We start from the raw sequence: 14,024 nt of genomic DNA, 5'->3' as shown, positions 1-14,024 counted from the left end.
TGAAAACCTGAAATTTCCTCTTGATGCAAAGTTATGGATATTCTTTATGAGAGAACTATTACTTCTCTAGGAGTAACTCTGCTGAGCTTTTCTATTACTTCTACTTGAGGAAAAAAATTGTCTCTAGTTTGAGTTTTTAGCTTGCATAAAATTACCTGCTTTATTATGAACTGCTCTCGAAACTCAGCAAAGGGGAGTCTTACAATTGAGAATCTCCCTTTGGCCATCATTCTTCTGTGGGCAAGAGGTTCAAAGGATTAAGAGGAATTGCCTACTCAGAGGCTATGCCTCTACTTCTAGGAAGAGCACTAGCTGCCAAGGACATATGAATTCCTGGCCTGATTGGCCCTAAGTCCACTTCCGGAGTCTAAGCAGCTTTATCCCAAGCTCAGCTTTCTCAGGGCAGAACACGTTGCTTCCGTGTACACTCCTAGGTCCAAGGAAGCAGCTTCCGGGTAGCTCTTGGGGTCAGACTGAGGATGGAGCTTGGATGTGCCTGTGTGTTTGTATATGAGGCCCTCATGGTATACATGATATATGGGACAGGGTAGGGTGAAGGGAAGGGAAAAGAGGGAGGAAGGGGGGTGAGCTAGGGTCTGAAGAGTAGAAGCTAGCTCCATGCCATCCTATGCCAGTGCTCATCTTAGAGAGTTCGCCAAATTCTGGATTTGACTTGGCCTTCCAGTTGTTATCTATGATATAGTTCATTCATTTCAAGGAATTGGAGGAGAAAACATACTTATCATCTGCTTGTTAGTTGGTTTACAATCTTAAAAATTTAAACCTCTGACGTGAGGGCTTTTATTTGAATGCTTGCCTCTCAGGCCCTGTCATTTACAGACTACAGATACCTGAAATGCATCATTAGGATTTCAGTTTAGAATTTTTTATATTTGTCCATAGTTTATGTCCATAGTTAAGAATCCTATAATGATTTATTATAGATAGAATTTATTTTTCTCTGCAAAGTTCAAGTCCTTTTAACAGATATTTTCTTTATTTCCCAAACTATATTTTGATTTGCTACAGTTTTTTGAAGTCACCATGATTTTAAGGGATTTTACATGGAAAGCATAAAATAGCCCAAATAAGTTGTTCAAAAGGACTTTTAGAGCATAGCATTTAGAAAGTATCTCTGTGTGTTCTAGAAATGTTTTTGTATGTATAATTCATAGCAAGATTGATATTGAAACTGTTTTTGGGGGGCACCTGGGTGGCTCAGTCAGTTAAGCATCCAACTTTGGCTAAGGCCATGAATTCGTGGTTTGTGAATTCGAACCCCACATCAGGCTGTCTCTTGACAGTTCAGCCTGGAGCCTGCTTCAGATTCTGTGTCTCCCTCTCGCTTTGCCTCTCTCCCACTCATGCTCTTTCTCTCTCTCAAAAATAAATAAACATTCAGAAAATTATGAAACCTTTATTTTTGATTCTGTAGTTAGCTCCGTATATGTATTTTTTCTTCATATTAATGTGATAGGTTAAATTATGTATCACATAGTGTTGAATGTGTGTAACTTTTTTTTTGAGGAAATGTGAACCAAACAAGAAAGTGATTTAAATAATTCAGTGAAGTAAAAATAAAGAAAGAAAAATAAACGGGTTGTATAGGATTTGATTGCATTATTTGTGGGCCATACATAGTATGAACTTCAGAGTCAGTCACTGTCTGACCCTCAAAGCACAGATACAGACTGAAAAGCATAGTCCATGTCTTAACTCAGGCTGCTCTGATAAAAGTACCATTGACTGGGAAGCTTAAACAGCACACATTTCTCACAGTCCTGCAGGCTGGGAAGGTCCAAGATCAAGGTGCCCACAGATTTAGTTCCTGGGAAGGGCCCTCTCCCTGGCTTGCAGATGGACACTTTCTCACTGGTTCCTTAGGTAGCAGAGTGAGAGAGTAAGGGAGTTCTGACCCCTCTTCCTCTTCTTATAAGGGCACTGATTCCATCATGGGGGTCTTGCCCTAATAACTGAATCCAATCCTAATTATCTCTCAAAGGCCCCATCTCCAAAAATACTCACAGTGGGCATTAGGGCGTCTACAGTGAATTGTGGAGGACATAATCATTCAGTCATAGTCCAGTATCAAATTTAAATTGTTTTAATGTTTATTTATTTTTTTGAGAGAGAGACAGAGTATGAATGGGGGAAGGACACAGAGAGAGAGGGAGACACAGAATCCGAAGCAGGCTCCAGGCTCTGAGCTGTCTGCACAAAGCCCAACGCGGGGCTCGAACTCAGGAACAGTTAGATCCTGACCTGAGCCAAAGTCGGATTCTTAACTACGTGAGCCACTCATGTGCTCTATCCAATTTTAAAGGTATATGGGGCATGTCTTTTGTGAGGTGTTCATTATTCCTTGCAAATGACTTGTAGAACACTTGTTTAATATTTGAGAAACCGTTTGTTTGTATTCCTTCCTACCCTCCAAACTCTCTGGCAGATTGCTAAAATTGTAGAGCACCTCTGAATGCTAATATCAGTGTTGCCAATAGGATACATTCTGTTTTGCTTGAATAATTAAGTTGTAAAGTTGGAGCTTCTGGTTGTGGTCTAAAAGATTGTTAGTAACAGTGTGTAACCAGGGCCTGTGAAAAATTAATATGCAAGTATCAAAATGTGTTTCCCTAGCCACCAACTGGGATCCAGTTGACACATCTGTCTATGTCATACATTGCAGTCCAAAAATATGATCTCCAGATATTTTGTTTCATTGTCATTACTTCTTTCATCCTTGCTGAGAGTGCATTAAATAATCTTTTTAGGAAATCTAATGTATTTATCACTGGATCATTGATTTCTTGGTTCACTTACTGATGTTGAACAAATAGGACATTAGGAAATAGTTGATGTGATTTAAAAATAATGCAAAAATGTTTCATAGTTTACTTAGCGTCTATGATCCAAAGGTTTTCCTTTCAGAAGGCCTCCAGAACTCTTTATTGCTTAATTCAATATAACATAAATGTTGTGAAAATAAAAGAAGCTTTGTAAGTGAAAAGGCAGCATGATTATGCTCTAATAAAGCCTGACATTAATTATGACATGGGAAATGGAAGGTCTATTAGTTATAATTATAATTACAGGAATGCAATTTCAGCTACAGAGTATTCAAGCTAAAAAATGCAAAATATTATGTTAGTTGAGTAGAAATTTTTATTCAAGAGAAGGGAAGAAAACCTGGATCAGAAGACCCTGAGAAGATGAAAAGAAATGGTATTTAGGGCCAATTTGGTGAACCAGTGTGTGTGATCATCATTATATTACGATATTGAAGTTCTAAACAATTACATTTGTCGTTGTTTTGTTTTTTTTTTCTTTTCCTCTTCTTCTGGAGCCTAATAGTGCTACACAAAGTAGTACACAGGTTTTTTGTTGGTTGTTTGATTTCTCCTGAATCCAATGTGGTTTTCCGTTTTTAGCTTAATGGCCAAATGACTACATGAAATGGGTTGAATATGCATTGAGTGCTTCAGTGGAAGTGCCGTATGCAGTGCCCCATTTTCATAGAATCGTAGTCACTTTCCTATTTTCATGCCTGCATATGAGGTTTCACTGATTTCACAGTGCTGAACGAGGCAAATATTTTATATATTCATAGCAGCATAATTTATTGTAGTTGTTTGTGTTCATTGATTGGTTGGTCTTTTGTTTCTCTTTTTCTTTCTTTTTGATAGATTTTAGGGGTAGTATTTTTAGGGGGGTGGTAATTACATGAAACTGAAGTTTGGCTCAAGAAAACATCAGCACACAGTGTTCATACACTGTGATCAGATCATTTCATTCTGGAAATTATGTTAAGTAATGAAAGACACAGTGAATGAGTGAGAGGGAGAAATCTTAAAAGTATATAGTAGTTGTATGGTAGAGTAAGTTATAGCTATCCATAACAGAAATGTCAAGCAACCATTTGAAATCAGGTTTTTAAAAAAAATTTAATTAAATGAGACTTGAGTAAAAAAAAAAAGTATTTTAGATACACCAAATGACTCATGCAAAATAAGACTCAATACAGACATACTGTGGCTTAAAATTTTTTTGTTGTTTATGTATTTGAGAGAGACAGAGATAGTGTGAATGGAGTAGGGGCAGAGAGATGGAGAGACAGAGAATCCCAGTCAGGCTCCTTGCTGCCAGCTTGGAGCTGGGCATGAGGCTTGAACTCATGTAACTTTGAGATCATGACCTGAGCTAAAACCAGTAGTCAGACACTGAACCAACTGAGCCACCCAGATGCCCCAGACATTGTGGCTTTATATGTATGATGATATCCTAAGCAATTTCTGTTTTGCCTATGAAGTACTTTGCATTTTAACAATGCAAAGAATTGTAGAATTAGGTACTACTTTTCTAATCAGACAGAAAATAAGTATTATGTTTTAAAATATCAACCCATTTGGAGTTGAAGAAGTGCCCAAATTAAATTTCCTTTAAGTGGAAAGAATGCTAGGTAAAGGATTATATTATAGTCCCACAGGCTGCAAACCTATCTGGCTTGCTATTAGTTTGTGTCCAGGACTGCCTTAGAGGTGGGAGCAGAATTAATATGCTACTTAGTGGGTTTCTGGTTCATCTCTGCTCAGTGTTTGCAATCCACAATTAGTACTTTGTTCCTTTGCACTATGGGGTATATTAAAAATCTTAACCTAGGAGTTGATTGGAGGGTAACACGTTAATGAGATGTTTTTAGCCCTCAAGGCCTATTCTGTTACTCTAATTAGTTTAAAACATGCCTCCCAGCCACCCAGCCACGTGGTAGAGCAGTTTAAGAGCTGCGGATGGAGATGGGGAGAGGAGAACTTTCAGGGACATGCTCTGATCAGAGAATGGGACGCAGTGTATACCTTGAGCTTCAGGAGAGGAAGAAGTAGAAGTATGGGGTAGTAGAGAAGGCTGACATCATGAGTTTCCTGAACAAAGTGTTTTATATTTTTAAATGGTGTTTTTTAGGGCCACTCTGCTGGTATCAATAGGGCTTTCCTTCAGTTGGGAGGCATGTAACGGAAATGTGGTAGGCAAATGTTGTCTAACACTACTGTAAATTTGGAAATTGACACAAATAGTTGTTTCATAGAATTATAAATTTTTGAAATCATGAATGTTCTTGGGGATCACCTGGTTCACATTTTTTCTCTGCACCCCAGTTGTGCAGGTAACACGCCTGAGGCTCATCCGAGTCACCTTGTCTCCAGGTATGCAGGTACTGTGTGAAACAGCCGAACCTGGAGCCAGAGTCTTAGTTTAATACACTGTTCACCGTCAGTTTTTCTCACATAGTTGTCCAAAATACAGTACTTTAATCCAGCATTTGTTACATATGTTGTTGATACCATGGCCTAATTTTCAGACTAAGTTTTTCTATGGTTTTTAAAAGCTCTCTCTGATCCAGAGCAATAAAAGCATCTGCATTGAGACCTCAGGTGTACTTTTCTTAATTTGGGGGTCTACTTTTTACCATAGATGGTCCCCAAATTTTATTCTAATTGTTATGTGTTCACTCTTGTGAGACAGGAAAATATAGACCTCCAATGACATTTAGGATCAAAATGCATTCTATCGCCTTTTAAAAATATATAACATACACATTGTCAAGGGTTGAGATTGTCAAGGAAGTGATTTTCCCTAATAGGTCTTCTGGAAAAGGCTTAGTAATAATTAGATGGATAACTTAGCTAATTAACACCTCATCCAGCTCCAAAATGCCTTCATTATATATGAACCTTGAGTTTATCTGTGCCTTCTTATTGGGTATTCCTCTTTCTTTGTTAAAATTTTTGATTTCTTGGGGTGCCTGGCTGGCTCTGTGGGTAGAGTGTATGACTCTTGATCTTGCATTGGTAGATTTGAGCCCCACATTGGGTGTAGTGCTTACTTAAAAAATTAAACCTTAAAAAAATCTTTTGGCAGTTCCCAAAGACTTAAGATTTCACTAGCCCAGTCATGTTCAAACTTTTTTCAGATGATTCCATTTGTCCACCAGAAAGCTTATGAGGGACTGCATTATGTAACACAGATATAAGGAAAGGTTACATTTGGAAGAATAAGATGGGACTTTTCCATCCTCTTTTTTTAAATCCATTCTTCACCCAAGCAACCTTTCCAAGTTCCCCCATATCCTTCTCTATCACCTTAGGACTTTGATAAAGGCCAATAGAGAAACCATTATCTATTTTTATCAGAGAATGATTTTCTGCACTTAGCATGTTGAAGAATGTTACAGAGGCAGAGGAATTATGAAATAAATACTGAAAATATGTTCACCTCATATTAAATATGTTAAAACTAAGATTATGTTCAATTTTCATCTGTCAGAGCTGACACATGTATTTGGTACTCATGTAGGCCCAAGCTGGCACTTTAGTCGAGAGAGTTAAATATAAATACCCTTGGATTTCTAAAATAGCAAGAGAGGAAGATTTTTCCACTGTCATTGCTATTCTGTGTTTTTGCTCTTTTGGTAGCTACGCATCTTGGTCAAATAGTAGGAAAAGTAGTAGTCAAGTAATTCCTACCACTGCTTCTAGTAAGCCTTGTTTCGGATTCCCCTTGCAGAGTTTATAATAAGGTTTTAAAGTGGAAGTTATAGGTTGGAATCAGAGGATAACAGAGCAAGATAATGTAATCATTTTCTGCAGCCACATAGAAATATGAGTAAGTAGTACTTTATGTGTTTGGAGATGATTCTTCAGGGCCCCAATTAGTTGGACAAATTACATAAAACTTTTAAAAAGCAAAAAATAAGAGCAAAATTCAGAAGGCCTGAATTAGTAGACTAATTTTGCCACCACTAGAATAGTATCTCAGGAATGTTGTCATCAGGGTTTATTTGAGAGAGAATTCCAAGGCAGGGTCAGCGAGAGAAGGAGAGAGAGAGAATTCCAAGCAGGCTCTGTGCTGCCAGCGCAGAGCCCTCTTTGGGGCTCAAGCCCATGAGATCATGCTCTGAGCTGAAATCTAGAGTCAGACGCTTTACCAACTGAGTTGCCCAGGGTTTATTATCCTTTTAAATGATATCTTATTTTTTATTTACAAGAGGAGATAATATATTTGAGGAATTGACTTCTTGTGTGTTTACTAATACATTTTCTCATATATTTTCTGAACAATTGAGTTACACATAAATAAACAACCAAACATATTGTTCAAGAAACACAAGGAATGCAGTGTTTACAAAAGGAAACTGTTGAAAAATGCTAATTAAAGTCAGATGGAACAGAGGGACTAAGGGCTCCTGATACTTATTTTGAACATCCAGGCTTTCCCTAAACTACCAGCCTTCATCATCTCTAAAATGGAAGGTCCTGTGACAATAATTATAATTTTAAATTTTAGAAATATAAAATAATTACATTTGAAAATATTCAGCTTAATTTTATCATTTTATTTGCATATCTGGGAACCACTTTAAATAGAAGAATATTGAATTTTTTTAAGCCTTGAATAAAGAGTGTTACTTAGGAATTAATAATTCAGTGTATGTCCACCCTTCAGTGGTCTTGTCTCTATTCCACATTTTCTCTGGATGGGAGATTATGGAATTCCTTATTCTCTACTGTTATATCTACCAGATAAATATTAAGTTGTCATTACATCATAATAGAAAATCCTCCACAGGTTTAAAGATGAGTACTCGGAATTTTTTTATGTTTCTTCTCATTCTCTCTTCAACAGACATGGTAAAGATTTCATGAGAAATTGTTTAGAGATGTATACAGATCTATACAGATTATTGACTGCAACTGTTTTCCTATATGGCTTCAGATCACTGAAGAGAGAAGTGTTTTCTTCCCTTTAGAGTCAAGGTCTAAGTTACAGATGGCTGATAAAACCTATTATATGTTTAACAATGTTTGGTATAGGACTGACTCTTCACAAATCGTTCCCATAATTGCTCATAAATAGCTTTTTTCTTCTAAAAACTCTAGATGTTTTTAAACATTACCATCTTTAGTAATGTCCAGCGCAGTGATGATTATGGTTCCATGAACTTTGGCTTTTTGTACCTGATGTTTTACACTCCCAAAGGCCAAGCCTTGGCCCTATTCCATTAATAAGCATCATTTGCTTATGGTTACATTTTCTTCTGAAACATGGCAGGTCATTTTTTTTCCATCTTAACTTTAAAACTATTGCTTTAAGAAAGTCAACTGGAGAATCACTTGGGAATTTAAAGGAATGAGCTATTGATCCTTCAGAAAATGTTAACATTCTGTCTGTTTCTCTAACATCCAAAGATAATTTTCTTTTCCTCAGCCAGTGATTTGTGGATGAGTAGATCATTTAATCTCTGATTTTTAGGTGCTTCAATTGTGAAAAGTGACGGTGATGTCTTCCTAATTGATTTTGTTATTACAATAGAGGTCAGGGATTGGCCTTACAACTTGACTTTGCTTTTTATTGTCTAGCATGCCTCAAATGGATTTTCCTCATTCTTCTGAGTTAAAATAGCAAATCTCCCCAAACAATACTCTGGTCCACTATATCGCTTTTTCTAAGAAATACTTAAATATGCTCTAAATCTACAGTTACAGTAAGTGGCATTGCTAGTGATTTGATTTGAGAATTGAGACCATGGTCTGGATTTACTCTTTATGCATTAACACAGGTCAAATGGACAGGGACTGCATTTTAAGTCAGTAATGGAAGGCTGAAGGCTGTCTTAAACCAATCATATCAGTTTTACCCATGACTGATTGATCCCCGGGGGCAGAGCCCTGTAAGCATTTGTCTTACATGAATGGACTCTATAGAGCCTGGAGTTTCATTCATAAAATGGAGACTGAAAGGAAACACGCACAGGCACACACAGGCGCGTGCGCGCACACACACACTCTCTCTCTCTCTCTCTCTCTCTCTCTGGAATGTCCATTTATACAGAGCTGAAGGGTTTAGTGTTCCATCAGTTGCTGCTTTTGCCAGTTGACTAGAAGTAATGATTAATGCTCATTGGTCCTGCCTGCATGTAACCCAACACTATTTATGGCCTTGCAGTGTTCCTAATGTATAGTGAATGAGAAGACAACATTCTCAAATCAGAAACATAAACAGGAACTGGTGGGTCTGAATTCCATTCAAATATGTCATTTCAGCCACACAGTGTTTGTCTAACTTGGATTTTACAGGCAGGAAAGGGGGAAGGGAGGGATAATCTGCTTGTGAATTGTACTAGCATCAAAAAAGGGAATTAGAAGGGGGAGGGGACAGTACTTTCATAGTGTGAGATTTTTAGTGTCTTTTTAAAGAAAACTACCAGGATGCTTAGGCCCAGAACTGCAAGGGGATAAAATGAACATACAACTGTTTTTATATGTGCAACTAAGATTTGGAATTAAAGGCTTAAGTATGCATATTTGTGTGTATGTGTGTGTGGTTCATGAATGTGAACAAGAGAAGTAAGATAATATTATTTATTTTTTAAAAGCATCTATTTGAATATATATTTTTAGAGTTAGAATGTTGTGATACAATTTTTTTTTTGCACTTAAAGGATTTCTGTTTCTTCAGTGAGCTGAGAAATTTCATAGTTTAGAGGAAAAGGGAGGCTTTTTATTTCTATGAAGTACTTTTGCCTAACACATGAGTAATGTAGCTGAAATCTTTTCAAGGAAGTTTTATCACCTTAAATAGATGATGATTATTGTTTTTATCATGTGTGTGAGAGAGACTTTTAAATTAATTGTTTTGAATACTCTGGAAAATTTTACAAGGAGAGATATTCAAAGTTAATTGTGCTCATATAATTAAACACAACCAAATTAATCATAGAATATCATATAAATTAAATAATATCACATAATTTAAAAACAACCAAAACAAAACAGAAAGACAAGGATGTGTCACTGTGATTTCTTTACCCTTCTCTGAAATTTAGAGAAGTATCTGAATACTCCATCCTGGTGACCTTTGTTTCCTCTGTGTGGGCCTCAGGGTGCACTGCTTCGTCGGCATGTTTTTGTTATTCTTCGCATTCAGAAACAAAACCACCCACTTTGTATGACACTGGAGATATTATCCTGAATTTTGCACCCGATGACTATTTACTGTGTCATATCAAGTATGTTTTGTTGCCTCTTTTGTCCTTGGTTTCCTTATTTATAAAACAAATAGTTCCTCTACCTTTCTGTTTTTGTAAGGATTAGATAGGACGACGTTTGTAAAGTTACTAATATATATAGTCCTAGGGGTCCAGGCAATAATAAAGGATATCTGTAGGTATGATTTTATCCGGACTTCTAGAGATTTCCTAAAAGGCTGCTAGTCCTCAAATAGGAAGCCATTATTATTTCTAAAATTTAGAAATACCTTTTGGGGGCTAAAGGATAAGACAAAGTGAGAGAGATCCTCTTATGTGAAGACAGTCCTATTGTGCAAGTCCAACCATGTACTGAACTATTTTGCCATCTTCAACATAGAGAAGTAATCATAAGAGAACTTGATACTAGTCTTATTCATGTGCGAAGCAAGTAGAATAAATATCTGAATATTATAGTGATCTAAGGAGAGATGAAAGGGAGAGGGCACAGCAATTCAAGACATGTTTGCTTCAAATTCTGTGGACTCCAGCAGTGGACCAGTTCGGTATCAGAACTCAGCATTAACACTTCTACCTCTTCAGAATTCTTTTGTGGCCTCAGTTTAGCAGCTCATGTTATCTTTTCCTGCATTTTCTTTTAAATTTCTCTTAATTGTCAAGAGTACAGTAATATCTAGTAAACAATCAGAGTTACACTTGTGCTTCTATTTCTGATCACTTCAATTTCCTTTTTAACTCTAACTTAATAAAACCTTCACAGTCTTGTAAAACTTGAAAAATTGTCAGCCTACTAGATCATATAAGCTAATCCTGTTTGAATCTGGTCATTATTTGTGTAGGAAACTATCCCCCCAAAACTTCGATGCTTGTAAGAGACGTTTGTGGTTTCATACATAGGCTGTTCTATACTGTTCTTTCATGTTATTTAAAAGTATCTGAATGCAGATAAGAGCATTATTTAACAAAATACTTTACATATACTGCACGAGGCATATAAAGACCAAAATAGTTCTCATTCTGTCCTCAGTCTGTTAACAGTAGATTCTGTATTTCCAAGCTGTGGTGGAAAAGAATATCTCTGCAGATTTTATGTTATTAACAGTTTACTAAAAATCCCAATGAAAAAGATAGCATCTAAGTGTGAATGAGGTCATACAAAATTCATCACTGTCTTCTTCAGATTTCAGCCAACTCCAACTTTTTAGCTTTTTTTATATGATGTTCAGCAACTCAGATGTTACATCCACGTAGGGCTTTTGTGACTAACAACAAATAGGTCTTATAAAAATTTATTATTATTTTGCCATCCCACTTGCCTTCTTTCTCAAATGAATTCAAATGTACTCATCCTGGGTCTTATTTTTAGAGTTAATTACTTTTAGATTTGTTCTATCGTAGATCATATGGGTGTAAGAAAAGTCCTTCCCCTTAGCATCCTTTTTGGAAAACTTTATAAAATATAATTTTCTCAATTAGCTACATCTAATTGATTTATGGGGCAAGTAGAAACCCATAGTAAAAGGATGCTAGACTAAGGAATATCTGAATGCATTTGCATTTAAATAAATCTTCATGGGGCTCCTGGGTGGCTCAGTTGGTTAAGCGTCCGACTTCAGCTCAGCTCATGGTCTCACAGTTTGTGAGTTCGAGCCCTGTGTCAGGATCTATGCTGGCAGCTCAGAGCCTGGAGCCTGCTTCGGATTCTGTGTCTCTCCCTCTCTCTGCCCCTCCCCAGCTCGTGCTCTTTCTTTCTCTGTCTCTCAATAATAAATAAATTTTTAAAAAATTAAAGAAAATACATCTTCATAAGCTTCTGTTACTCATACACTCTAGAAAACCTTTGCATTTTATTTTTTTTTTAATGTTTTATTTATTTCTAGGAGAGAGACAGCATGAGTAGGGGAGGGTCAGAGAGAGAGTGAGTCACAGACTCTGAAACAGGCTCCAGGCTCTGAGCTGGCAGTCAGCACAGAGCCCGACGCGGGGCTCGAACCCACGAACCGTGAGATCATGACCTAAGCGAAAGTCGGACGCTTAACCTACTAAGCCACCCAGGCGCCCCAAAACCTTTGCATTTTAAACACTGTGCCAGGAAATGGGGAGAAACAAACAAAATGGTAAACATGAAGTTCAAGACAGGTAAAACTTTGGAAGATAATTCATAATGCTCATCTTTCTTGAAGGAGATTAATGTCATTAGTTCTTGCAAAAATTAGTTCTTTAGATAATAGATACACGTGTTTCTGAAAAACTTGTTTAAACACTGATGCATGCATTTAATGGCACACACGTACACGTATTTTTCACTAAGTACCTGATGATTTCAGATGTATGTCTGCACTCATATTTTAGCCCTGGACGTTTAATACGGCAGGTTTTCCGCCATCATCAATGTGTAACACATAAGTTTATGTAGACCAGATTTTGTCAGATCACTTCCCCAAGGAGTTAGTCAAGTATATAGAAAATCCTACTTTTTCCACTGCACACACAAATGAAAGCAACATCACATTAAAATACCTCAAACTTACTCCTATTTTACAGGGATTTCTTATTTACTCTTAATTCTTAATTAAGTTATCCCACTGATTCTTGCTACAAGAATTTCAGTTAAAACATCCAGTGAAAGAGAAGCGTTTCTTATTCCTTGTCCAGAGGACAATTTCTTATTCCACGTTCAGAGTTTACAGTACCAAGAATTTTCAGGTTTGTGCACTATTTGATAACAATTTCAGCAAAGTGTAGGGATATCTCAGATGCTCTTGGCAAGTATGTCTCGGATCTGGCCTATTCAGCTCCTAGAAGGTTTAGGCAAACCGTGCCCTGAAGGGGATCCTTGCTTTTACTACTGGGCAGCAGTACGCAAATACACAAATCAGAGCAGTGTGTAGCTGTGTGGTGTGTATAAATTCATAATTCCACTTTGTGGCCAAACTTTTGGTAAAGCTCCCCAAATCGGTGCTCTATTTCCAAGTATGGCTTGGAAATGCAAGAGACAGAAAAAACAACTTTTTCATTTGTTGTTGTTGTTTTTTGTTAAGATAGCTGCATATCTTAAAGGCTGTTTTAACAGTCTTATTAGAGGAGAAGACTCAATCAAATCGGATAGTTTGGGGTGTTTGTTTACTATTCTTCTTAACTGCCCCTACATTAACTGGTGTATTAAAATGACAGTGATGCTTTGCCACTTTGAATCTTTGTGGCATATTGATTATCCTCCCCCAAGGTCATCTGTGACAAATTACAGGCAGTGTAGTTTCTGCAAGCTTGCGGGGCCGGTACTACGGTCATGTCCTAGCACTCTTTGATCCATAGGTTTCAAAATAATGCAACATTCTTTGTGTTAAATTAACTTTACATACTTCAATTTATAGATTAAATTTAAAACCTTTTAAGCCAAAGTCATATAACAGCAAATATTAGGGCATAATACTATAAAAAGAAGTTCAAAAGAGGTACCTCTGAATATTTTGAAACCTGAGAAGCCATAAGTTTATAAGTTTGAAATATCATGGGTTAATGGATTTGTGAAGAATATCAGTGAAAAAAATATACGAATAAGCAATAAATCAACCTTCTCAGTAGGTAATTGTGTTAAGAACATCAAATTAAGATATAAAAATAATTTCACTATGTAATTATTTTTAATTTTAAGTACTGTAGTTCACTCACTTTAAACACTTGTGAGGGCCACTTAAAAATCATTTCTGTTATTAATGATAAGCACCATAGCCTGAATCCTCACTGTTAGCACTAAGTGAAATGTTGCACATATGGTCCTCCCAGCAACACTTTGAAGGGTTTCACTTACTATTCCCATTTTACAGATGTGTAAGTTGAGAGCACAAGATGTTAAATAACTAACAAAATGTCGTACTCCCACAAAATACCGGAACCAAGGTTCAAAACCAGATCTTTTAGAGGACAAGGTGCTTATTTGTGATCACAGTGCTGTGCTCATGATCCTAAAATTATAATCTATGGACAC

The 14,024-nt window shown here is 36.8% G+C and overlaps 1 protein-coding gene across 3 annotated transcripts in view; it reads left to right on the top strand.

Annotated features, from left to right (window-relative positions):
* The window catches only part of ETV1 (ETS variant transcription factor 1), a 93,022-nt gene that overhangs the window by 58,044 nt on the left and 20,954 nt on the right, over positions 1–14,024 (top strand). The window lies entirely within an intron of this gene.

Source organism: Hyaena hyaena, unplaced genomic scaffold (assembly GCF_003009895.1).
Source record: "Hyaena hyaena isolate Hyena2069 unplaced genomic scaffold, ASM300989v1 scaffold_818, whole genome shotgun sequence".
Taxonomy (NCBI): Eukaryota; Metazoa; Chordata; class Mammalia; order Carnivora; family Hyaenidae; genus Hyaena; species Hyaena hyaena.
The sequence above is the reverse complement of the archived record's forward strand: the minus strand, read 5'-3'. Positions and strand labels throughout refer to the sequence as shown.